General features: G+C 36.8%; 1 protein-coding gene across 2 annotated transcripts in view; it reads right to left on the bottom strand.

Annotated features, from left to right (window-relative positions):
- HPGDS (hematopoietic prostaglandin D synthase) overlaps nucleotides 1-10,493 on the bottom strand; it is a 54,135-nt gene extending 43,642 nt beyond the window's left edge. For both annotated transcript variants that reach the window (XM_007495729.3, XM_007495734.3), the window contains exon 1: nucleotides 10,395-10,493. The gene's annotated coding sequence lies outside the window, so the exon portion shown is untranslated. The remainder of the gene's footprint in view (nucleotides 1-10,394) is intronic.
- Between the last annotated feature and the right edge of the window lie 15,305 nt (nucleotides 10,494-25,798).

The following is a 25,798-nucleotide window of genomic DNA, read 5'->3' on the forward strand; positions in this document are numbered from 1 at the left end:
CTGTAACAGAAGTTCCTCCCCTCCACCCCCACCCTCCATTTTTGGGTTAATATTTAAAACTGACTAGTAAGATAAAGAAGCAGATGGGTGGCTCAATGGATGGAATACCGAGCTTTGAGTCAGGAAGACGTGTTCAAATCTGACCTCAGACATTAGCTGTGTGGCCCTGGTCCCTTAACCACTACATTAATCCCCTGGAGAAGGAAACAGCAAACTCCTCCAGGATCTTTGCCAAAAACTCCTATGACCAGCATTGGTGTACCATGGCCCATGGAGTCACAAAGAACGTGGACATGCCTGAACATCAAGAGAATCTTTGGTTAGAGCTTATGATAACAGAAAAATATGGTGAGAGGAATCTTTGGGCTGATTGATCACTTCCAGAAAATAATTAAACGATTTAGACATTTTAAAACAAAAGGGCAGAAATGTTATGAAGGCATTAAAATATGATATGGGTTAAAAGGCACTCTGGCTGATAAGGCCTTTAAGGACTTGTTTAGATAAATGTATTCATTGCAATACCAAAGCTTCAATTTCTTTATATGGGTTGTGGTGGGCAATGGTGAATTTTGTATCCATCCCCAGAGCCCTCGAGAGGTAGCACCAGTCTTTGAACACAGTGGATACTTAATAAATGGTTGTGGAATTAAATGACTCTACACATCTTTGGCTAGACAAACTTATAATACCCATTTAGCAACCTGTGACTTGGTAGTTAATCTGGTGTGATTCTGGTTATGGGACACTTTCCTCCCTTTCTCAATGAATTCAGTGCCTGGCTCACAGTCTCCCCTCTCCAACTCCTGCCTCCATCCTAAGGGACTTGAGCATAGATATGCTATGTCTTAATTTCCTAGTTCCTCCATCAACTCCTTTCCTATGACTTCTTCACCCCCAACTTAGCTGCTTGTCTGAACATTACTTTGTCTTTTTGATCTTTTCCTTTGCCATACAAATACTAATCCTCTCCATCCTCACAGTGACTTCTAATCCCTCTGCCCCTCAAGTCTTTCCTGGGACTTCCCACCTGCCCTGGCTCTATCCACTCTTATCAACCTCTGGGTGAACCAGTTCAACTCCTTACTCCCATCTTCTCCCATATTCCTTACCTCAGTATCCTATTAGTGGTCTTGCCCTGCCAAGCCTTGACCTCTTCTATTCAGTAGCTGTTGAATCAGGCTAGAGAAAATCACAGAACCATACTGATTGGATTCTCTACAAATTCATGTCACACAATCTCAACTGAGCTATCGCTGCAGCAACGCAAAATCCTTTTATGCTTCACTAATCAATTCATAATCCCATTCTGTTGGGCTATTCCAACATTTTTGTAAAATATGGAAATTTAGAAATATGGAATATGGAAAAACATGCCAATATTTTTATCCATCCTCAATCCTCTCATGGCACCTCTCTCCACCATCCTCTCATGCTTCACTGAAAAAATTGAGCCCATTTATCTAAAGCTTCCAGTTGTCCCTTTTGCTGCATTTCATGTCAATTAGCTATCTTCCCCCACCATCTTCACTCCTTTTTCACACAAAGAGGTAGGTAGCCCTTCTCCTTGCCAAGGTAAACACCCCTACATATAATTTGATGCCTTTCCCTCCATCTTCTCTAGGAGATTGCTCCCTCTGTCATTCCCATTCTCTCACTAATCTTCAATCTTTTCCTATCAATGTGTTGTTTCCCACTATCTACAAGCATCCTTTAAAATCTTCTCTCCCAGTGATGATATATGTATAACCCAGTGGAATTGCTTGTCAACTCCAGGAAGAGGTAAGAAGGGAGGGAGATAACATGGAGAAAAATTTAAAATAAAAACGTTAATTTATATATATATATGCTATTAAAATAAAAAATAATAACCTCTCTTGGATCAGGAAAAAAGGAAAAGAACCTATATGTTTCAAAGTATTTATAACAGCTCTCTTTGTGGTGGCAAAGAACTAGACATTGAGGGGATGTTCATCAACTAGGGAATAACTGAACAAATTGTGGCATATGAATGTGATAGAATACTACTGTGCCATAAGAAATGATGAGCAGGTTAGTTGTGTGTGTGTGTGTGTGTGTGTGTGTGTGTGTGTGTGTGTGTGTGTGTGTGTTTTACCTTGAAAAGAACTACATGAGATAATGAAGAGCCAAATGAGTAGAACTAGGAGAACATTGCATACAGCTACAGAATTAATATTTGAAGAAAATTTGTGAATGTCCTCTTCTGGAGAGAGAACTGATGAACTTCTGTTCACAAAATACTCTATATACATTTCATTGTTGGTTTATGCCTTCTGTGGTGCAGGGAGCAGAGAGGGGGTAAGATGCCTGGGAATTAATTTTTTGCAGTAAAAAGAAATTTTTAAAAATTCTCACTTGATCTGACAGTAACCACTAGCTATTGTCCTGTATCTTTCCTTTCCTTGGGAGAGGCTGAGAAGAGAAGTGGAGACATCAATTGTAGAGATGTCTTTGGTCTGGGCCTTTTTTTTTTTATCTCTACACTCGCCTTACTTGGTGATCTCATCAGCTCTCATGAGTTCACTTATCATTTCAATGCAGATTGTTTTCAAGTCAATTTATCCAGCCCTAAACTCGTTGCTGACCTCTGATCTTGAATAACACATTGCCTATTGGGCATTTTGTACTGTAGACATCTTAAACTCAACATATCAAAAACTGAATTCATTATCTTTCCCCTTTAACTTTTCCAAAATTTCCTGTTACTATCAAGGGCACCATCATCCTACAAATTATTATCCAAGGCTTGTCATCTAGATGCCAATCTTGACTCTTCACTCTCACTCTTCATAATCCAAGTTATTGCCCAAACCTGACAATTTTATCTCCCTAACACCTCTTGAATACATTCCCTTCTCTCTGTCATTGCCACTAGAGTAGTGCAGATCCTCACCACCGCATGGCTGAACTATTGCCATAGCTTATTGATGGGTCTTCAGGCTCAAGTCTCTTGCCACTCAACAGCTAAAGTGACCTTCCTAAAGTGCAGATTTGACCTCGCTTTCCTACACAATAAAATCTGTGGCTCCCTATTGCCTCAAAGATCAAATATAAAATCCTCTGCTTGGCATTTTTTTTGAACCCTTGCATTCTGTTTTAGAATCAATACTAAGTATTGGTTCTGAGGCAGAAGAGTGGTAAGGGCTAGGCAATGGGGGTTAAATGACTTGTCTGAGGCCAGATTTGAGCCTAGGATCTTCCATCTCCAGGTAGTCTATCCACTATCCACAGAGTCCTCTAGTTATCCCTCTGCTTGACTTTTAAAGCTCTTCACAACCTGATCCCTTCCTACCTTTCCAGTCTTCTTCCATTTTACTTTCCCATATTCTTACTATCCTTCACATATTCTATGATTCAATGATGCTGGTCTTCATGCCATTTACTGTACTGATCTTGTGCATTTTCACAAACTGTTTCTCGTGCTTAGCACACTATCTCTCTTCACTTCCAGCTTCTGACTTCTCTTGACTTTCCTCCAGACTAAGATCAAATCCCACCTCATGAAAAAGAAATTTCTTGGGTGTCTCTATACCCCTGTTTCCAACTGCTAATGTCTTTCTGCTGGGATCATATCCCATTTGCATTGTATAATTCTTGAGTGTACACAATTATTTGCAAGTTGTCCCTCCCCACTAGAATGTGAACTTCTTGAGGGCAGGATCTGTTTTTGCCTTTTGCCTCAGTACTGAATAGTAAGTGTTTATTAAATACTTGTTAATTGATTAAATTAAGCCTAACTAATTAAAACTGCCTGCCTTCAACTCCCCTCCTTTTATTGATACATCTTCCTAGTCACCCAAACTGGAAGTTTCAGTCATTTGCCTGCAGGCTGTTGTGCATAGAAGTGGTACAGCGGATTGATTGGTCCAGTCAGGAAGATTTGAGTTCAAATATAGTCTCATATACTTACTGTGTGACCCTCAGTGAGTCACTTAACTTCTGCATGCACAAACTCACAAGATTGTTGTAAGGATCTAATAAGAGAGTATTTGTAAAATGTACATTGCCTGGTAAATAGTAGGTAATAGATTAGATGTAGAATTTCTGAAGGGTCTTTTTTTGGCCTCTTTTTTAACCCCCAGTGCTTTATATAGTACCTGGCACATAGTAGGTGCTTAATAAATGCTTGTTTATTGATTGACTAATATATGCTTGTTTCTTTCCTTCCACCTTCCTATTTTTTTCCTCTTCTTCCATGTCCAATCGGTTGCCAAGTAGTGCTAGTTTTACCACTCTAGCCTCTTATGTATTTATGTTCCCTCTATTTGCTGTTTCCATCACTAGTTCAGTATCTCATTACCTCTTTCCTTGACTATTATAATAGTTTTAAACTTAGAACTCTTTTTTTTTCTTTCCAATGTTCCCTTCATATTCTAGTCAGAGTATCTTTCTAGGCTTTATGTTCATGTTCAATTTCTTCCCATTATCATCAAGATAAAGTATCCTGGCATCTTTAATCCCCAACCTGCATCAAAAGCCCATGACTATTTGGCTCCAGTCTGTCCTTCTAGCCTTATTTCACATGACTTCCAATCTGAAGTCTACATTCCAGTCATACTAGACTATTAGATCTTTCTGAATCTCAACATGCTGCCTCCTGTCTGGGAGGGCATTTCTCTTGCTTAGAATGTAATCCTTCTTTCTTTCTTTCTTTCTTTCTTTCTTTCTTTCTTTCTTTCTTTCTTTCTTTCTTTCTTTCTTTCTTTCTTTCTTTCTTTCTTTCTTTCTTTCTTTCTTTCTTTCTTTCTTTCTTTCTTTCTTTCTTTCTTTCTTTCTTTCTTTCTTTCTTTCTTTCTTTCTTTCTTTCTTTCTTTCTTTCTTTCTTTCTTTCTTTCTTTCTTTCTTTCTTTCTTTCTTTCTTTCTTTCTTTCTTTCTTTCTTTCTTTCTTTCTTTCTTTCTTTCTTTCTTTCTTTCTTTCTTTCTCTCTTTCTTTCTCACTTTCTTTCTTTCTTTCATAATCCTGCCCTTCTCTCCAAGCTCAGCTCAGGATTCCTTCCTACATGAAGACTTGCCTGATGCCCCCTGGTTAAAAGCATTCTCTTTCTCTCTCCTCAAAATGCCCTAGAGCCCTTTATTTGGACCTCTCTTTTCTCCCCATCAAAGCCTACCTTGTGTTGTGCTTCCCTATATACCTATACCCAAGTTCCTCATCCCTACCATCCCATTCCCACCCAATAGAGTGTAAATTCCATAAAGAAAGTCACTGTATCTTTTTTTTTCTTTTAAAGAGAAAAGACTGTTGTATCCCAGGCACCTAGCATAGAGGAGGCATTTACTAAATATTTGTTCAGTTGCTAGCTGGGTGCATGCCAGATAACCAATCTTGAAGCCAGAGAGACTTTGGGGACAAATCATGCCTCAGATACATACTGACCATAGATAGGCAGGTCACTTCAGCTCTTAGAGCTCTAGGCATCTAAGACTATAAATTACAGAGAAGATGCTGACATGGGAGTTTCCAATTCCAAAGAAATGACAGGTTTATTCTCTGTTATTGAATGTCTCATTTTATCAGCACTGCCTTTCTGAATACATGCCACATTTGGAGTCTATCTTGTTTGTGATATTCACTAAGGCAGGAAGTACACATGAAACTCTCCATGATGCCACATAAGATTGAAAAAATGAGAAGTGAAATCACTTGAATGTGCTGGAAGACCTTTGTCTCTAAAATTAACCAGATGAATCTTTCCACTAAGAATGAGATTTTTTGCAGCTGCATATTCAACAGAAAGTTGTCCATGTCCAAATTTAAATTTAGAATCACATTAGAAAATAAGGAAATATCCCCTCTTTCTTTGGGTGAGTGAGTAGCAAGTATTTGGGAAGGAGACAGGCTTCAGAACAGAAGAAACTCTAGGGTTTGTGGAAATATTACCATCATATGAGCTAAAGGTCTCATATATTTCTTTGAGATAAAGTCATACTGTTGGGTCAGTTTTACCCATATCTTTTTCTGCCTGTGATATGTTCCCATTTTTTCTCACACTGAAAGGCAAGGAAGTATTGTTGGGAAGAGCACTACACTGAAAGTCATAAGAAAAGACTGGGTTTGTGTTTGGGAAAATGCATAAATAGGAAGAAATGGACTAACCTTTTGGCAGTTTAATTCCAAAACTTGAATGCCTTGATTTTGATAATTGAGGAAAGTGTCTGATGGTTACATACACTCTGTACTTACCTTATGTGTTACCACAAAAGAATGTAATCTTGGGGGCAGAGATTGTTTCTTTTTTTAATCTGTATCCTAGGGTTTAATATAGTACCTGGCACATAATAAGTGCCTATTGTTGTGTAGCTCATTACTTGTATCTAACTCTTCTTAACCTCATTTGGAATTTTCTGGGCAAAGATACTAGTTTTCCATTTCCTTTTCTAGCTCATTTTATTGATGAAAAACTGAGGCAAACTGGTTTAAGTCACTTGCCTAGGGTCACACTGCTAGGAAGTGAAATGCCTGAGCCTGAATTTGAATTTAGTTCCTTGGAACTCCAAGCCTAGCACTCTATCCCCACTCCACCTAGGACCCCAGTAGATGCTTAATAAATGCTTCATAATTGATTGATTAAATGATTTTGTCTTTTTCCTACAAAATATAAGAATTGGGAAACAAGCTGAAATGTCGGCAGAGATCATATTTCTCTGTTGCAGACAACTGTCCCCAAACCTCCTTGACTTAGCATGTAAATAAATTTGGGGCAAAACTGTAAGGATGATGATATCTGAACCATTTTGAAGAGTTTTTCTATCTATATTTTGTTTAGCTCACCATTTTTTTTAAATTTTTATAAAACAAAAGCTAAGCTACTGAGACAAATATTGTTCTCCCTTCTCTATCTGTCTCCCTCAGGCAGCTTCCTTCACTGCCTTTATAATAAATCTTGACTAGCAGCAAAATTCCAGAAAAAGAAAAATCCGACTCCTTATATGCATTGCACATGGCAAAAGACTCCTATGTTTTTATTGACCAGTAAGAAATTCAAACCCAGTTTCACTTATTTGCAAGTTTCCTGGACTGTAATAAACTGATGACTTGTTATTTTGAAATGTTAAAATAAAGATAATTTGTAGAGTTGAAAATTGTTCTTCCATGCTAAGGTTTAACTTATCAATGTTATAAAGACATATGACATCTGTGTAGTTGTATATATCAAAATGCTTTGGACCTATCTACACATTCTATAATATTTCAAATGGCAAGCCCCATTCTCCATTAGGCAGGCATGATGTTTGGTCCTATTCTCTGCAATACAGGTGGTGCAGAGTAAAATAAACTGGAGCTGGAACCAGAGTTATGATTTTAAGGTCTGCTAGTGAGTAGAAAGATCATTTGCTTGTGGACAGCTGGGTGGCTCAGGGAATAGAGAGCCAGTCCTAGAGACAGGAGGTCCTGGGTTCCAATATGGCCTCAGACACTTCCTAGTTGTGTGTGACCCTGGAAAAGTCATAGTATTAATTCCAAGATGGAAGGTAAGGGTTTGGGAAAAAAAGAAAGAAATATTACTGACTTCAGATTCAAATCACACTTTTGATATTCTATGTGACCTTGGGGAAGTCTTGTGCCCATTTTCCCATATGTAGAATCAGATAGTTGAATTATATGGCCTCTGAGATGTCTTCTAGCTTGGTTTCTATGAATGTAGGACCCCTTTGGGTCAGAGTATTCGTATTTATAAGATGAGAGGATTGGATGGAATAGTCTCCAAGGTCCATTTCACGTCTATCAATGGCTATATGCTGACATTAGATAAATGGGACTTGATCAGAGCAAGTGGCAAAGCATCACTTACTATTTTTCTGTGTACTCAGATAGCTGACTACAGATTTCTCCCATGCTTGAGATCAGTTCTGATCAAATTATCAGTTTAGAGATAAATTCCTACTCATCAATAAAAATATGAGTTACTGTTTGTCTAGGGAATCATTTTTTTTCTGCAATTTTGCTGCTAGCCCAAACAAATGTACATGTAAGTTTTCTAAGGTTATATGATTCATGTTGTCTTTTTCTCCTCTTCCCTCCCCACTCCTGGAGTTGACAAGCAATTCCACTGGCTTATACATGTATTATCACTCAAAACCCACCTCCATATTATTCCCCCAAATCATATGCTCAAATAAACAAGTGATAAATCATATGTTTTCTTCTACAGTTCTCCTACGACAATCCTTTCTCTAGATTCTTTTGCATAAGTCCCTCAGAAATGTCCTGGCCAAGATTTATTATAAAGGCTGCAAAGGAAGCTGCCTGAGAGAGAAGGATAGAGAAGGGAGACCAATATTCATCTCAGTAGCTTAGCTTTTGTTTTGCCCCAAATTCATTTACATGCTAAGTCAGAAAGGATCTTGGGAATATCTAAGTATGTCTGTGACAGAGGATTATGATCTCTGCCCGCACACTGGGGACTGGAAAATAAAAAGATTTCATATTAGCCCATGAGCATTATACTTTGTGTTTGTTAGCTGTGTTTGGAGCTAGGACTGAAGAGCTGTAAGTCTGCCCTTACTAAGAAGAGATCCGAACCACTAGACCAGCGATGGGCAACCTTTTGAACTTGGTGTGTCAAAATTCACCAAAGAAACTAGCACAACTCAGGTGGTGTGTCACTTCAAGAAAAAAACCATAATTTCACAGTATTCACATCCTTCTTGGCATGAGGCTACACATGGTCATGTGTCATAAAATGACTACATGTGTCAGCGCTGACATGTGTGTCGTAGGTTCACCATCATGGCACTAGACCTCGGTAAAATGATGAGACAATGAACAAGGAATCTGAAGGAGATGAAGCCCAGAAGTTGGTAGCAGGGACCAATCTTTAGAAGATTACTATACCTAGTAACCGCTACAAAGCCACTAAATCAGCTAAAGTCTAGGTGCTGACCAGGCATAAATAACCCACATGGGACACACCCAACAGAAATGCCATACCCAGAGGGAAGCAGGTTCAAGGAAGATAATATGATGGCATCCCCAGAAGATACTTGGAGTTGGACAATTGTATTAGCTCTCCATGAATGTACTTGGCCATACTTTTTACCTAAATATGCATTGCACTCACTCCTCATGCATTGATAATGTGTTTATCCCAGATTTATGGACCGGAGGTTTAATGTTCTATTATGACTTTATGCATTTGTTTTTACCATTCATTAAATGTCTTTGCTTTGAACCAGCTGTGTCCTGTAGATGACTAGAAAAAAAACAAATTAATTCTCTTTCTGGAATTCAAATGGAATTTCCTTCCATTTTAGGGACAACACAGGGTGAGGGGGATGGTATTAGGAAGTCCTGAGTTTAAATCTGATCTCAGGCACTTACTAGCTGTAGGACCCAGGGCAAATTACTTCTGTTTGCCTCAGTTTCCCTAACTATAAAATGGGAATATAACAGTATCTGCAGTCCAGGGTTGTTGGAAGGATCAAATGAAATAAAAATTGCAGAACAGTTAGTACAGTGCCTAGCATATAGTGAGCACCATATAAGTGATCGCTATTATTATTTTTGGCATTAAAGGCAAATCTAGCTGCATAGTAGTTTTCCTTAAAATAACCTGAGAATGGCAAAATAAAATTTGTGGGAAAATGGTTAGGCATATTCTTAAGATAGACCTCATAAGTATACAAACTATTGCAAGGTGAAGAGCTTAAAAAGAAATAAAACACGCCAATGGATTGCAATAGTTTTCAGTGATGCGCACCAAAACATCAAAGGGAAAATACCCGATACATTTCTGTAAGGTGTTCCAAATAACCAAACAAAATAAAATCTCTTCTTCACTACTAAGTTTCTAAAAATATTCAAAAAACGATTAGTGTCATTTTTAGCAGTGAATTTAGCAGTGGATAGAATGCAGGACTTGTCATCAGAAAGACCCGAGTTCAAATCTAACCTCAAGTATTTACCTAGCTATGTGAGCTTGGACAAGTCTCTTAATCCCATTTTCCTTAGTTTCCTCATCTGTAAAAAGATCAGTAAAAGGAAATGGCAAACCACTCCAGTATCTCTGCCAAGAAAACACCAAATGGGGTCACAACTGAGGCTTCTGAAAAACAACAAAAAATTTTAATGCATCCACTTGAGGGAAAGTATCAAAATTTAGTCTTGTTATAAACCTTTCTCCCAGAAATGATCAATAAATTTTGTTTACGCAACAATATGGAAAAGGTCAGGGCACAATTAGACTGAATGAAAATTGTGACACACAAGGACAGAGAAGTTCAACAATATATTTCAAGAATGTTACAAAATGACTGAATAAGCACAGATAAAACAAAGATAGGACTAAAGAGAGAGAGAGAAGACACAAAATAAAGACCGAGAAGCATGTTTTGTTCCTCATTTTTTAACTTATAGTCTATGAATATTACTTACTTTTGTTGTGTCTTCTCTCTAGATGATTGTCTCCTGTACTTTAGAGCCTGCAAATAAGTGGTAGTGAAATCCACTGAGAGGGCAGACTACTTCCCCCTCTATCTTTTCATTTCCTTAAATAAAGATAGTGTGGTTGATAGCGACAGCTATGCAGAGGAGACTTCCTGTTACTTGGAGTACTTTCTAGGACCTTTGCATAGACATAGAAGAAACTTACTGATACTAAATTGATATCCAAAGTTGATGGGCGTATATGAGGATGTATTACTATGTTGTCAGTCATTCCTTTTTTAATTGTCAAGCTGTTAAGTTCTTATAGAAAATATCTGTACAGTAAAATTCCTTATTTCCATTATTGAAATGTATATTTTTGTATTTATACTTATAACATAAATATGTAAATAAATGTATTTTCTCAGACCTTTTACATTTTTAGTAGTTAGACGAACAATTTGGTATAGGGATGGTGAACTGAACTGGGAGTCAGGAAGCCTATATTTAAATCCCCTCCTCAGACACTCACTATCCAAGTCCCTTGTCCCTTCACCCTTTTTTTTTTCTTTTTGCTACAGTTGATGGAAAAGCATAACTGTAAACCTGCTTTCAACTTCAAGGAAAAAGACATTTGCCTCCAGTTAATGATACTAAGAACAGTATTACCAACAACAAACTACAAAACATTATATTCCTACAGTGCTTTAATTTTTCAAAGTACTTTTATATTTAATTATTTTAAATTAAATTTTATTTATTATTATATATTATATATGCATGTAATAAATTAATGGATGCATATAGGGAATTTAAGTTACTTTAAATATAATAATTTTCATCTTGGGAAAATCTAATTTGGAAAACAAACATTGTATCTCTGAAATATAAGAATGTATAACAATATTAAAGGTAAATTACTTTAACTTGTATATATTAACACTTTAAATTTTGAAGAATCATGGAATCTCAGAATTGGAAGGATCCTGACTCCCAGACTAGCATTTCCAACTGCCTTTTGGACATTTCAAGCTGGATGTGCCATAGACATTTTAAACTCAACATATATAAAATGGAATTTATTATCTCCCCCACCCCCAAGCCCTTACCTCTTTCTAATTTTCCTATCACTGTCACTGTGGAAAGTCCTCCCAGTCATCCAAGTTTGCAACCTTGGTATTACCTTTGACCTCTCATTCTCTTTCACCCTTCTATAAACAATTAGTTGCAAGTATTGTCATTTCTACCTTCTAAATATCTCTTTTACATGCCTCCCTTTTCTCCTTTGATGCTGCCACCACTTTGGCATGGATGCTCATTACTTCATTCCTGGACTATTGCAATAGTCTGCTGGTCTCTCTCACTCAGATTTCTCTCCCCTCTAGTCCATTCAGGTGTGAAAAATTTATATTTCTGAAGCTCAGATATTTTCATTTGTGCCTGACTCTTTATGATGCCATTTGGGATTTTATCAGCAAGGATAATGGAGAAATTTGCCATTTCCTTTTCCTGCTCATTTTATAGATGAGAAAACTGAGGCAAATAGAGTTAAGTGACTTGCCCAGGAAATATGATAATATATGTACAACCTATATCATATTACCTGCCTTCTTGGGGAGGTGGGAGAGGTGAGAGGGACAGGAGGGAAAAAAAGAATGAGACATTTTAGCACATAGATCATGTGAGAATTTGTTTCTTTTGGATATGTACATTTATATAATTTATTACATATCTATAACAAATCATATGTATATCAGTATTATATTACATGTTATGGTTTATATATATATATATATATATATATGTTTATAAAGAAATGCTAACAACAACAACAACAACAACAAAAAACTCAGGTCCAAGCATGCCACCCCATATTCCATCAATGTCAATGGCTCTTGATTGCTTTCAGAACTTGTTTGGCTTTCAAAGCTCTCAATAACTTGGGCACTTCATAATTTTCTAGTCTTACACTTTAACCCTTTCCTCCTCTCCCTTCTACTCTATAATTAGTGACACTAGCCTCCTGGCTGGCTATTCCTTATACTGTCTCCTCACTCTATTTTCACTTGTCACCCATTTACAACTCTGCCTCACTTAAATCCAACTCTGGCACAAATCAAGCTCTTTGAAAATGAAAGAAGAATAACAAACAACACACATGCCTGGAATTCTCTCTCTCCTCACCTCTACTTCTCAGCTTCCTAGGCTTCCTTTAAGTATCAACTAACATCCCCACCTTCTACAAAGAAGCCTTTTCTCATCCCTCTTAATTCTAGAACTTGAAACTCACACCTGAATAAGAATTCCCAACAAGTAGTAATCTATAATTTTCTTGAAGACCTCAGAATAGGAGGAACCCACCATCTCCTGAGGCAGTCTATTCCACTCTTGTATAATTTTAATTGTTAGGAAGTTTTCTCTTATGTTTGATTGAAATCTACATCTGAAACATGGGTTTTTTTTTTTGCTAATAACTCTTCATCCATAATGTTACTGTCTTTAAAATATCTAAAAACATGGAGTATTTTTAATTCCTTCTTACTAAATTGGGTGTTCCCTGAGGTTCTGTCCTTTTTTCTCCCTATTCATCAAGATTTTTAGTTGAGCTCTGAGTTTCTTCATATACAAACTTCCTTTTCCTCCTCTCCCTTTCCTTCCCTTTCCATTCATTCCTCCAACACTTCTCTTCAATAGTTTCAACTTCCATTTCTATATATATAACCTCCAAATCTACATCTCCAGATAGGACAACCTGAGATCCAGATATGAATTTGCACCTGCTAAATAGACACTTTTACTTGGATGTTTTAGCAGCATCTCAAACTCAGTAAGTTCAAAACACCACTTGTCATTTCTCTTCTCTGTGTCTATCAGTGACACCACTATCCAGTCACGTAGGTTTGAGTTCCTCCTCATCTTCTTCTCTTTCTCCTCCTCTCTTCCTTCTTCCTTCTTATTTTTCTCATCATGCTCTCCCTCCTCTTCTTTTCTTTCTCCTCCTCCAATCAGTTATCTTTTCTTATTCTCCCCAGTACCAACATAGTCCTTGAACATAGCAGGAGCTAAAAAAATGAACCAAATCAATGAATTAATCTCTCAGGAACCTTTAAATATATTGACTCATTTACCCTTCTAAAATTAGAGATATGACTTTTGTATGAATGGAAAAATGAGATCCTGAAATGATAAGCAAATTGCCTTTGGAAGGAAGATCTAAGATGAAAGCCTAAATTTCCTGATAATCATTCCAATGCTGCCTCCACTATGCTATGCTGTCTAGCAATAGTTTTGATCTTACCAAGTCATTTCTCTTCTCTGTCATCATCAGGAGTTGCTAATATAGGAAACAAAGATATTAAAAGGTAACAAATAGAACTCACTCATATATTGATTTTTTTAAAAATAATTATTATGAACAAGCTGTGCATATTATTATGATGAAAATGCTACTGTGCCACAAGAAATGACAAATAGGTTAGTATTTGAAAAATATGGAAAGACCTATGTGGAATTATGAGTGAAATAAGCAGAAACAAGAGAACAATAGAAATATTGTTTGAAGAATGACTTAAAAATGAAGTGATCAATAGAAATAATTGACATATTTAATTATATACACATATCTTTTTGTGAAATTATGGCAATGGGGAGGGGAGGAAGGAAGGGAGTTAAATGGATATTTAATGTTACAAAGAAATACTTTTTAAAAAAATCATCCTTTGATTAAATGTAACTTTTTTCCTCCAATTGTTCCCCAGGATCAAATATATGCAGATAGGTGTATGCAGATAGCTATCATTTTGTAAATTATAAAGTGTCATAGAAATGCTAGCTACAATGTTATATAATTTGTGTTAAATTGTATTGTCTTAGTTCCACATCTATTAACTGTTTAAAAGGGAAGTTTTGTTTTGTTTTAAAGAAACCAATTTCTACTTCTTCTTGGCTATTATGCTGATTTGGAAAAAGACAAGTCTTCAGTAGGGACATAGAGGAATTTCTTTTGCCTAGATTACTATTTTCTCTTTGTTTATTTAATTGCCTAAGAACTTAATAACTTTAAAAAATGTGTGGGCCCCCAACTACTACCTCAGAAATACCCGTACTTAGAGTACAAAACTATTCACAATAATGTTCCTTAGCCTCCTTGCACTGAATTTCCCCCTTTGGACCACATAGTAATTGTCCCATGACTTCATAAAATTGTGATGACAAGTCACCAGAATGTCCTCACTTTACACCATAAAGTTAGTATCTATAAATCATAGTGGCATAATTTGGTGGTGCCAATTCCTATGGCTTTCTTTTGCTTCTTCTTTTCTTCTTTTTCTCAAGTTTTGTGCTTCTAAGTTCTGCGTTCTTTCATGTGCATTTGCATCAGCTCCTCTGGCCATGGCATATGGACATGAAGTACTTACTAAATGTAGCTGCTGGAAAATGTAGCTTGGCTGGCTATGTGCCTTCCTTCAGAGTTCTAGTGGGTGCATCTGAGGGATGGGATTGTCTTTCTGTAATATCATATTCAGACTCCTTCAACTATGCTATCCTCCCAAGATTATCAGTTGAGAAGCATTTTAGTTAACTAGACTCAAGTAGCTTTTAGAAATGAAGCATTCACTAAGGTGCTACTATAAGTCCAGTTATAACAAAGCATTCCCCCATTCTCCCACAAGTACTTCTGGAGTCCAAGGGAAAAGTGAATTCAAACATAGAGTACACAGTTTCTGGTTTTTGAAGTCCTTTGCTTCCATATGTGGGGAGATTAAGAAATTTTCCATAGACACTGTATGACTTTTTGCTAAGTGTCAATCAGGTACAGTCACAATTCTCTCCTTTGTTCCTTGTGATGTAGGCTCTACCACCAAATGATTTGGTCATTCCATTTAGGACACTGATGGAAGTATGAGAGCTATTAGTATTCTAACCACTGAAGTAAAATGGTAGGTCCAACAAGATCCTTCTCTTGACAAAACTGGAGGCAGATGGGTGGGAGGAGGAAAGAGGAAGACTGGCCAAAGCTGAAGCCAGTCTTTACTTCATCCCCCAGGAAGTTCTTTCTTAGGAGGTTCACCAAGAATGTCATATACATTCCAATTTCTGAAATATTCTATTTTCTTAACTCCTTTAATAATTTATGGATGATCTCTGAGTCATAGTCAGGTTTCTTTAGCCTATTTGAATATTTCTATGATGTCAAAAGTCTTTTAGCACTAACTCCAAGGAAAAGTTCTTGTTGACTGATACACAGTTGGTTAAGGTATGTTAAAATGGAGTGGGATGGTTTCCTTAGTCTCTTTATTGAGCTTTCTACCATCTTCATCTACAAACACTTTACTTAGTTCCCAAGGAAAATAATATGTTGGCTAAGGGCCAAAGGGGTTTAGACAAAATTCATTTGTAATATCTCTTAGAGAAGAATAGTAGAAAACTCTGAATGGTACCATATCAAAAAAGAGAGAGAAGCATTGGATGGTAATTCCAGGTTAAAGTCATTTGGCAAAAAACTCAACAAGTCAAATCTAGAACTGGGACAACAAATGGTAAAAAGACGAAAAAGCCCTATCAAGATTTTTATGACAAATACTTGTAATTATCAAGGACAGTGAATATGTCACATAAAGACTGCGCAACTCCACAGTCCTAGATGTATTTATAGAGGAGGTAGAATGACTCGAAAGAGAAGAAAGCTGGAGAAATGCACCTGGGTTAAATAAATTGTGCAATTGTGTCTTTGCCATAGGGTACATAATGGTGATAATATTGAAGAATCATTTCACTAGGTATCTGACAGAGAATGCAGCAAAGGTATGGAAAAATCATAAACATAATTAAGACTAAGTAAAGCTGATTAAGAGAGAACAATATTACCAACTCAGATGTCTACTAATTCATCTATATAAATTTTTATGAGAATAATCTATACACATATCAAGAGCACCCTTGATGAGGAATTCTTAGGGAATGAACAAAGATGACATTTTAAAAAAACACTAAAAAGAATGGGAATGAAAGGAGCTTTCCTTAAAATGATAAGTAAGCTAACATAATAAAAATGACAATCCTGCCCAAATTAATTTACTTATTTAGTGCCATACACATTGAACTACCAAGAAACTTTTTTTCTTAATTAGAAAAAACCATAACAAAGTTCATTTGGAAGAACAAAAGATCAAGGATATCCAGGGAAATCATGGAAAAAAATGCGAAGGAAGGAGGACTTGCAGTCCCAGATCTCAAACTATACTATAAAGCAGTGGTCATCAAAACAATTTGGTACTGGCTAAGAGACAGAAAGGAAGATCAGTGGAATAGACTAGGGGTAAATGACCTCAGCAATACAGTCTATGATATCTAATCTACGATAAGCCCAAAGATCCCAGCTTTTGGGACCAAAACCCACTATTTGATAAAAACTGCTGGGAAAATTGGAAGACAGTGTGGGAGAGATTAGGTTTGGATCAACATCTCACACCCAACACCAAGATAAACTCAGAATGACCTCAGGTGAATGACCTGAATATAAAGAAGGAAACTATAAGCAAATTAGCTGAACATCGAATAGTATACATGTCAGATCTTTGGGAAAGGAAAGACTTTAAAACCAAGCAAGAGCTAGAAGAAAAAATCACAAAATGTAAAATCTATAATTTTGATTACATCAAATTAAAAAGTTTTTGTACAAACCAAACTAATGCATCCAAATTTAGAAGGGAAGCAACAAATTGGGAAATAATCTTCATAACAAAAACCTCTGACAAAGGTCTAATTACTCAAATTTACAAAAAACTAAACCAATTGTACAAAAAATCAAGCCATTCTCCGATTGATAAATGGGCAAGGGACATGAATAGGGAATTTTCAGTTAAAGAAATCAAAACTATTAATAAGCACATGAAAAAGGGTTCTAAATCTCTCATAATCAGAGAGATACAAAACAACTATGAGGTATCACCTCACAACTAGCAGATTGGCTAACATGACAGCAATGGAAAACAAAGAATGCTGGAGGGGATGTGGCAAAGTCAGGATATTAATGCATTGCTGGAACTATGGAATTTGGAACTATGCCCAAAGGGTACTAAAAGATTGTCTGCCCTTTGATCCAGCCATAGCACTGCTGGGTTTGTACCCCAAAGACATAATAAGGAAGAAGACATGTACAAGAATATTCATGCGCTCTTTGTGTTGGCCAAAACTTGGAAAATGAGGGGATGCCCTTCAATTAGGGAATGGCTGAACAAATTGTGGTATATGTTGGTGATGGAATGCTATTGTGCTCAAAGGAATAATAAAGTGGAGGAATTCCATGAGAACTAGAACAACCTCCAGGAATTGATGCAGAGTGAGAGGAGCAGAACCAGGAGAACATTATACACAGAGACTGATACACTCTGGTACACTAATGGACTTCTCCATTAGTAGCAATGCAGTGATCCTGAACAACTTGGAGGAATCTACGAGAAAAAACACTATCCACATTCAGAGGAAAAACTGTGGGAGTAAAAACACAGAAGAAAAACAACTGCTTGAATACATGGGTCCAGGGGATATGACTGGGGATATAGACTCTAAATGAACATCCTAATGCAAACACCAACAACATGGAAATAGGTTCTGATCAAGGACACAAGTAATAACCAATGAAATTACACGTTGGCTGCGGGAAGGGTAGGTGGGGGGGAGGGAGGGAAATAATTTGATTATTGTAACCAAGGAATAATGTTCTAAATTGACTAAATAAATTAATTCAAATAAAAAAATAGAATTATAAGTAGTATTTATCCTCAACCATCAACAAGCATTATTGGTAATGGAGTTAAGCTAGAAGCCTTCTCACTAAGATTGAGGTGAAGCAAGGATGCCCATTGTCACCACACTATTCAACATTGTTTTAGAAATCTAAGCTATAGTAGTAAAAAAAAAGAAAAAGAAATTGAAGGTATTAGAATAGTCAATAAGGAAACAAAAAAATGATGATTTTGTAAACTAACTTATTTTGTAAATTAACTTATTTATTAGTTCTATACCAATCAAACTACCAAAAATATTATATACAACTAGAAAAAAATAATAAAAGAATTCATCTGGAAGAATAAAAGGTAAAAAAAAGGAATCAAAGAAAAAAATGATGGTATGTAGCCTAGTAGTACCAGATCTCAAACTATATTACACAGCAATAATCATCAAAATAAGCTGGTACTGACTAAGAAATAAAGTGATGGATTAAAGGGATAGATTAGGGGCACAATACACAGTAACAAATGGCCACTGTAATCTAGGTAGTGTTCAATAGATGCAAAGATCCAAGTAGAAGAACTCACTATTTGACAAAAGCTGCTGAAAAAACTGGAAAATGGAATTGTTTTGGCAGGCAGTTTTCAAAAGAAGATATCAAAACTATCTATAATCAGATGTCAAAATGCTCTAAATCACTATTGATTAGAGAAATACAATTTAAAACAATTTTCAGGTACCACCTCATACCTACCAGATTGGCTATGAGGATAGTAAAAGGAAATGATAATTAAATGCTAAAGACTTTCAAGATTTTTACTCCTTGATTTGTACATTTGCTTTTCTTGATTATTTACTAAACATTTAACAATTTTGAGAGCAAAAGAAATTTAGCAATCATGACGCTTTTCAAGGAAAGCTGCTGTCGTGGAAGAAAAAAAAGCCTGTTTCTGATACAACAGGATGCCCAAATGAGATTCATAGAGCACTTAATGCTGCTGTGGTTCCCAGGCCACAAGTGCTCAGGTTATACCCAATGTCTAGGTCATTTTAGCCCTGCTGAGAGACAGAGGAGGAACTAAGAATGTGTCAATGGCCACACAAGCAGCAACAGTAGCAGGAAGGCAGGGAAGGGTTGAACTCTAGGGAATGGGGGAAGCCAGAGGAGCCATAGTTGGGTATTCGATTTATCAAGGAACATATTCCCCCTAACCCAGCCATCTCCTCAAATATCTTGAACTTTGTTTAAAAAAATTACCCTGACTTCCATTGATAATATACTTTGAAATTCCTGGTTATTTTTTGAGAAACTATTTTTTGTGAGAATCTAAGAAATTTATTCCAGGGACATTTGCCCCCAATTTGCTGAAGATCTGAGAATTAGAGTCTCAGGATGAAACCCTTTGAGAAAAGAAAATCTGGTCCCACAAATTGTGGGCATCCAAAGACACTTGGGCTGGGCTGATTCCAGTCCAAAGGACTTGGCACTAAGATTAGTCCCAATGGAGAGCTTTGATTAGGGAGAAAGAGGAGGTAAGAATGTTTATAAATACGAATCTCATCCAAATTAAAAACAGGGCTGGATTTTATCCCCCTAAAGATTTTTCCCCTCTAAGGATATTGCTTTTCTCAAATAGAGCATTTAATGTGTTCTTTGGTGGTTATCACTGAAGCTCTTTTCAGTTTAAAAGGAATTAAATGGATTGTTGAATATAGGTTTTTAATAAACTCTTTAGGATGATCACATGTAGGTGCCCATATTTTATTTAAAATTATAATATAATCCATTTAAAGCACTCTGCCCTTTTTTCTGAAACATAGCATTGTACCAAGTCTACCTATAGGGGACCATATATTTAAAACTCAACAGAACCTTAGAGAACAGTCAGTCCTCTCCTCTGGCTTTCCACATCTTACAAATGAGGAAAAACAATTCAGAAAAGGTCAAGAGGTCTGCCCTGAGACATTCAGCTAATCAGTGTCAAATGGCAAATTTCCCTTAGGAAATAATAAATGTTCATCATATGTCATAAAGGATATTAACCTGGATTTACTTTGTGGACAGAGTAGGTGGCCCAGGCCATATTTTTTAGAGGCTGTGTTCTTCCATTTGGTACTCCTGGGATTTTAGGGACCCCATTGGCTTTTCATTCATTTTGTAGCTAGCAAACTTAGGTCTTAAATGTAATCACTGATTATCTTCTGTTTAAAGTGCTGTGCAAGCCAGAGAAAGAACTGTTGGAGTAGAACACAGAAGAGAAACAGGTGATTTACCACTTGTTTATATGGGTATAGAATTTGGGGGTTTAGTTTTAAAAGATCACTCTATTGCAAAAATGAATAATATGGAAATAGGTATCAAGTGATAAAACATGTATAATAACCCAGTGGAATTGCTTGTCAGCTCCAGGAGAGGGACAGAAGAGGGGAGGGAAAGAAAATTAATCATGTAACCATGGGAAAATAAAAAAAAATATTAAAGTACCATTCAAGGGCACCTAGGTAGCTCAAAGGATAGAGAGCCAGGCCTGAAGACAGGAGGTCCTGAATTCAAATTTGACCTCAATCACTTCCTAGATGAATGACCTTGAACTTAAGTTACTTCACTTGATCCCCATTGCCTAGCCCTTACCACTCTTCTGCCTTGGAACCAATGCATAGTGCTGATTCTAAGATGGAAGGTAGGGGTTTAAAAAGAAAAATAAAGTACTTATCTAAATTTTGTTTTAAGATTATCAATTTTTAAAAGGAAAGTTACTCATATATTTTGTTTAATGCCTTAACTTTGTGACATATTGGCATAAATTTTTTGGAATTATTTTAGATTTAAATTCAAGTTAGGCTCCAGGATGCATTTGTGAATATTTTTCATTTAATACAAATAAATGTTAGACTGTTTATGACATAATGGATAAGATGCTAGAGTCAGGAACACTAGGTTCAAATTCTGCCTCTGAGTATAGTAATTCTGATAGGTCAATGGTATTTATTGAGTTATCATCTTCCTGGGTATCATATTTATCTATCAAAACTGGTTTTCTCTTTGGGTGGAGAAGAATGAATATCAGAATTAAATTGTTTGAAAGACCAAATGTGTTATGCTAATATTGTAAAGTTGGGTGGGAAACAATACTTTCTTTAATACTTTTTTTCTCCTAATTAATTTTCTTTTTCCTAGCCTTTACCTTCTGTCTTAGAATTGATATAAAGTATTGCTTCCAAGGCAGAAGAGTGGTAATCTCTGGGCGAGGGGCTTAAATGACTTTCCCAGGGTCACACAACTAGGAAGTATCTCAGGCCAGGTTTGAATCTAGGATCTCACATCTCCAGACCTAGCTTTCCCTCCCATGAACCACCTAACTGTCCCAATTAACATTTTTTTAAAGATAAGATTTTCTATGTTCCTTGAATTTTTGTTCTGATTTGAGTTTTAGATTTGTTTCTTATTTATTTATTTTATTTATTTGTTTTTACTTTAGATGAGTTTGAACTCATACTTTGTATGAGAAGGAGTATGACCTAGTGTATAGATTTGGAATCAGGGAGAACTGGATTCAGGATTTACCTCTGAAACATACTGGCTATGTCACCCTCAACTAATCATTTAACCTTTCATTGCTCCCCACAGTGCTCTAAAGACTATAAATGCAGAAAAGGTACTGACCTCCATAGGGAGGTGAACTTTCAACATTAATAAAATGAAAGGTCTGTTCAAAAATTAAAAAATGGCCCCAAGAAGATATTTTAATAAGAGGGCTTTGTATTTTCATTAGGGAGAAGCAAAAAGAAGTCAACAAAAGAGCATTTAACAGACTTTTCTAGTCTAGTTCCATTCTTTTCATCTGTCTAACAAAGACTCAGTAAATGAGATATATTTCCTTCCTGGCTACATTCCACCTGTCACATTGACCTTTCAGCTCTCTGTGATGGGACAGCATGCTGCCCCCTACCCCACTTGGTCTTTGTCTGTCTTGGGTGAAATGTGAGATGAATAGTTGATGTGAACTATAGAGCTGAGTTTTTCTGAAATCCAACTTGCTAACATCATTCCATAGATATGGAGATTTTTGTTAAAGTGTCATTGCAGGTTTTAGAGAGGGTTGGAATTGGTCATTTTATGTCCAGCACAGTATTTTTAAAAAACAAACAAATATCAGAGGATGGCAGGAAGCAAAGATGAAAATCTGTGTCCATTATGTTTGTCTTATTCACCGAGATCTGTGAATTTGATTTAAAATAAATTTTTATAAATATATTTCATTAAAATAAGCTTGCTCTATTATATTTGCATTTAGAAATTTTATTCTGAGAGGGGACATGAAGGCTTCACCAGACTGCCCAGAGGTCTATGAATGTAACCAAAAAGATCAAGAACCCCAGTACCAAGGCATCTGGAGCAAGTTAAGGTGTCAGGGTTATTGAACCCTGAAAATAAGTGTGAAGAAACTGAAGACTTCCTTTTTTATTCGAAGGTTTCATTTGGAATTTTAAGCATTATAATAGGAATGCCCTGAGTGTTTATAACTATAACTATCTAATATTTGTATAGAGGTTTGCAAAGCACTTCATATGTGTTATATGATTCACACAACAATCCCATGAAGTAGGTAGGTGCTATTGTTCTGCCATTTTATACATCAGGAAACTGAAGCAGAGCAGATAAGTGACTTGCCCAGGGTCTCACAGCTAGTTAGTATCTGAGATGTGAATTGAACTTAATCCTGAGTCCAAGTCAAACATTGCTTATTGAATTTAATGAATACAGAGGAGGCAGAAGATGGATTAGACTACAAATCAGTCCATGCCATTGCCTTGCTTTAACTTGATTGGGTTTATTAACTAACTCCTCTAATTATTGTTTTGTTTTGTTTTCGAGGAGACAGGACTTTTCCCCTATCCCCTAATGATGAGATGAAATAAGATGAGAGGGAAGGGGAGACATGACGAGAACATGTTTTGGCTGTTTTGGCATCACTGGTTGTCTTTGTAAGGATGGCAAAAGCAACAATTAGTGGCTCTATGGCAGATGGAAATATTCCACATTGTGGAGAATCTATGTCTTGAATTAAAATAAAAAGAATTTGATAGGATTTAGCATCTAACTTCAAGGAGAATGGAGTTAGTCAATAGCAGGAAATTCAGAGAGCTATGGAACAAGTTCCCTTATTTATCTGAGTGAAGACGGGAGTTACTTCTTTGCTGCTCAAACACCTGTGCTTCTTCCCTGTCAATGCAACCTATCAAAACTCTTAAGATACCTAAATGAAGATTTAGGTGTTTAATCAAAATAAGGGGAAGTTAAAATGGAAATCTGGGGAAGGAGAATCCAAATTAGAGAAGTGGCCATGGCAGTGATAAGGGAATTACATCTTTATACCTTCTAGGTGCTATGTGTTTTGCAAATGTAATCTCATATGATCTTCACAAGAACCCTATGAGGTAAGTGCATGACAAGGAATTCTCTCACCCAAGGCAAATGAAGTTGTAGTTATATGCTGCCCTCCCCACCCCCATCTCTCTCTTTCTCTCTGTCTCTCTCTGTCTCTGTCTCTGACCCTCCCTCCCTCTCTCTCTCCCTCTCTCTCTCCCTTTTTTTTTTATTTCTCTGGCTTCCTCTCCACAGTAGGAACAGCAAAAGTCTAGTGGTGAATGTGAATTGTGCTACATAGATAAGCCTGAGAGTTTAGACCTTCCACTTCTGGCTGCTTTCTCCTTACTTTTTTGAGCTCAAATCAGAGACCAGATCTTGAGAATGGATGAATCCAGTCTTAGTAGGGTTACCTGTTCAAGCTAAAATTCCTTAGGTTGAGAGCCTGCCACCAGCTTCCTAGAAGTAAGGATTTCCTCAGGAGATAACTCTTCTCCGTAGATAAGTCATTCAATGAGGGGCCAAGAGCTCTGGATTTCATTTTTCAGGTAGTTCAGGATTCAGCAGTTCCACAAAAGTTCTGCCAAAAATGAATATAATAGACTTTGTGTAGTTTTCACATGTGTTTCCTATACATTTTGTGGTTGACGAAATGAAAAGCTTTTCCATATGTGACATCCATATCAGATATGAAATACCTTTCTGAAGGATGACCCTATTGCCCACCCACCTTGTGTAGTCAGGAACTATATTGAAGCTTTCTTTTAGAGATTTCCCTGGAGCATTACTCAATGTAACTCCAGAGCCCCTGGAAAAGGAATTATGGAAGGACACGGAGAAGACATCATGGAATATATTGTTTTTTAGGGTTCGCAAATCTCCTTCTGTTCTCATTCTTTGACCATTTACTTATTGAATCTTGCCAATATTCTGAGAGAACTAACCTAGACTTTCACATTTAGATTCTTTTGCCTGATCTCATTTTTTGTCTTTTCTATACATCTCTTAAAATTCTAAGTCAGGAGTTATATCTATATCTATCTCTTTTTCTTGTCAACAGAACTATTTCTCTTTATGTCTTTAGAACTTTATTCTTTAGCATGTCTGATCTATCTTGTGAATGTGGTTTTATTCTCTAGAAATCCACCTCTCTTTCCTCTAGAATATAATTGGGACTAGTCATATCACTTTTCTCCATCTAAGTCTATGTTACTAGGAATCACGATGCAGAATAGAATGACCATTTGATGTTCCCTTTCTTTTTTATTTTTTAATTTACTCTCTGTCTTAGAATTGATACTAAGTATTGATTGAAAGGCAGAAGAGCAGTAAAGATTTGGCATCTGGGGTTAAGTCACTTGCCCAAGGTCACACAGTTAGAAAATGTTTAAAGTGTCTGAGTGTATTTGAACTCACATGCTCCCATGTGCAGGCCTGGCTCTCTATAGCTTGCCTTTCAAAAGATGAAATTATCCTGGAGATAGGCCAAGAAGTTATTAGTTTTATTTGCTTTTGACAAAAGATGAAGACAAAGGCAGTGGTACACAGAGACAGAGATTGAGCGAAAGAAAGAGATAGAGACAGAAAAAGAGACCCACAGAGAAGACTCTATCAGATGTCTGGATAATTAAATTCTCACATAATGATGAACATACCTCTTTTTCTAGCTCATCTTCCTTTTCCTGTCCAGATATCTAATGGAGAAAAAAATCACTGTTCCTACTGTGGAGAGGAAGCCAGAGAAATAAATCCCTTTCTCACTTCTTTGCCTGACTTTGTTCTGGAAATCCATGGGCAAAGCGGGTAAAAGAATGGCTCCAATTGGTAGGTCATTCTGATAGGTTCCAGGTGAAAATATTAATCCTCGGATATTTATCCATCATTAGGGCTTCTGGCAATCAATAAGCAAAAGACAACTCTAGGGAGCAGCTGGGTAGCTCAGTGGATTGAGAGCCAGACCTAGAGGCAGGAGGTCCTGGGCTCAAATATGGCCTCAGACACTTCCTAGCTGTGTGACCCTGAGCAAGTCACTTAACTCCCATTGCCTAGCCCTTACCAGTCTTCTACCTTAGAACCAAAACACAGTACTGATTCCAAGACAGAAGATAAGGGTTTTGTCGTTTTTTTTTAAAGGTAGCTCTAGCCACTGGGGACCAATCAGAAGAGTTCTTTGCTCCTTTTCCTTGTTGTTCCATTTGCTTTTACAATTATCCCAACACAGATGACTCCCAGATCTACTTATTCAGTCCTAGTTTTTCTCCTGTGCCATAGTCCCAGCTGTCCATTGGACACTTCAAACTGGATTTCCCTT

This window comes from Monodelphis domestica, chromosome 6 (genome assembly GCF_027887165.1).
Source record: "Monodelphis domestica isolate mMonDom1 chromosome 6, mMonDom1.pri, whole genome shotgun sequence".
In the NCBI taxonomy this organism is placed as follows: Eukaryota; Metazoa; Chordata; class Mammalia; order Didelphimorphia; family Didelphidae; genus Monodelphis; species Monodelphis domestica.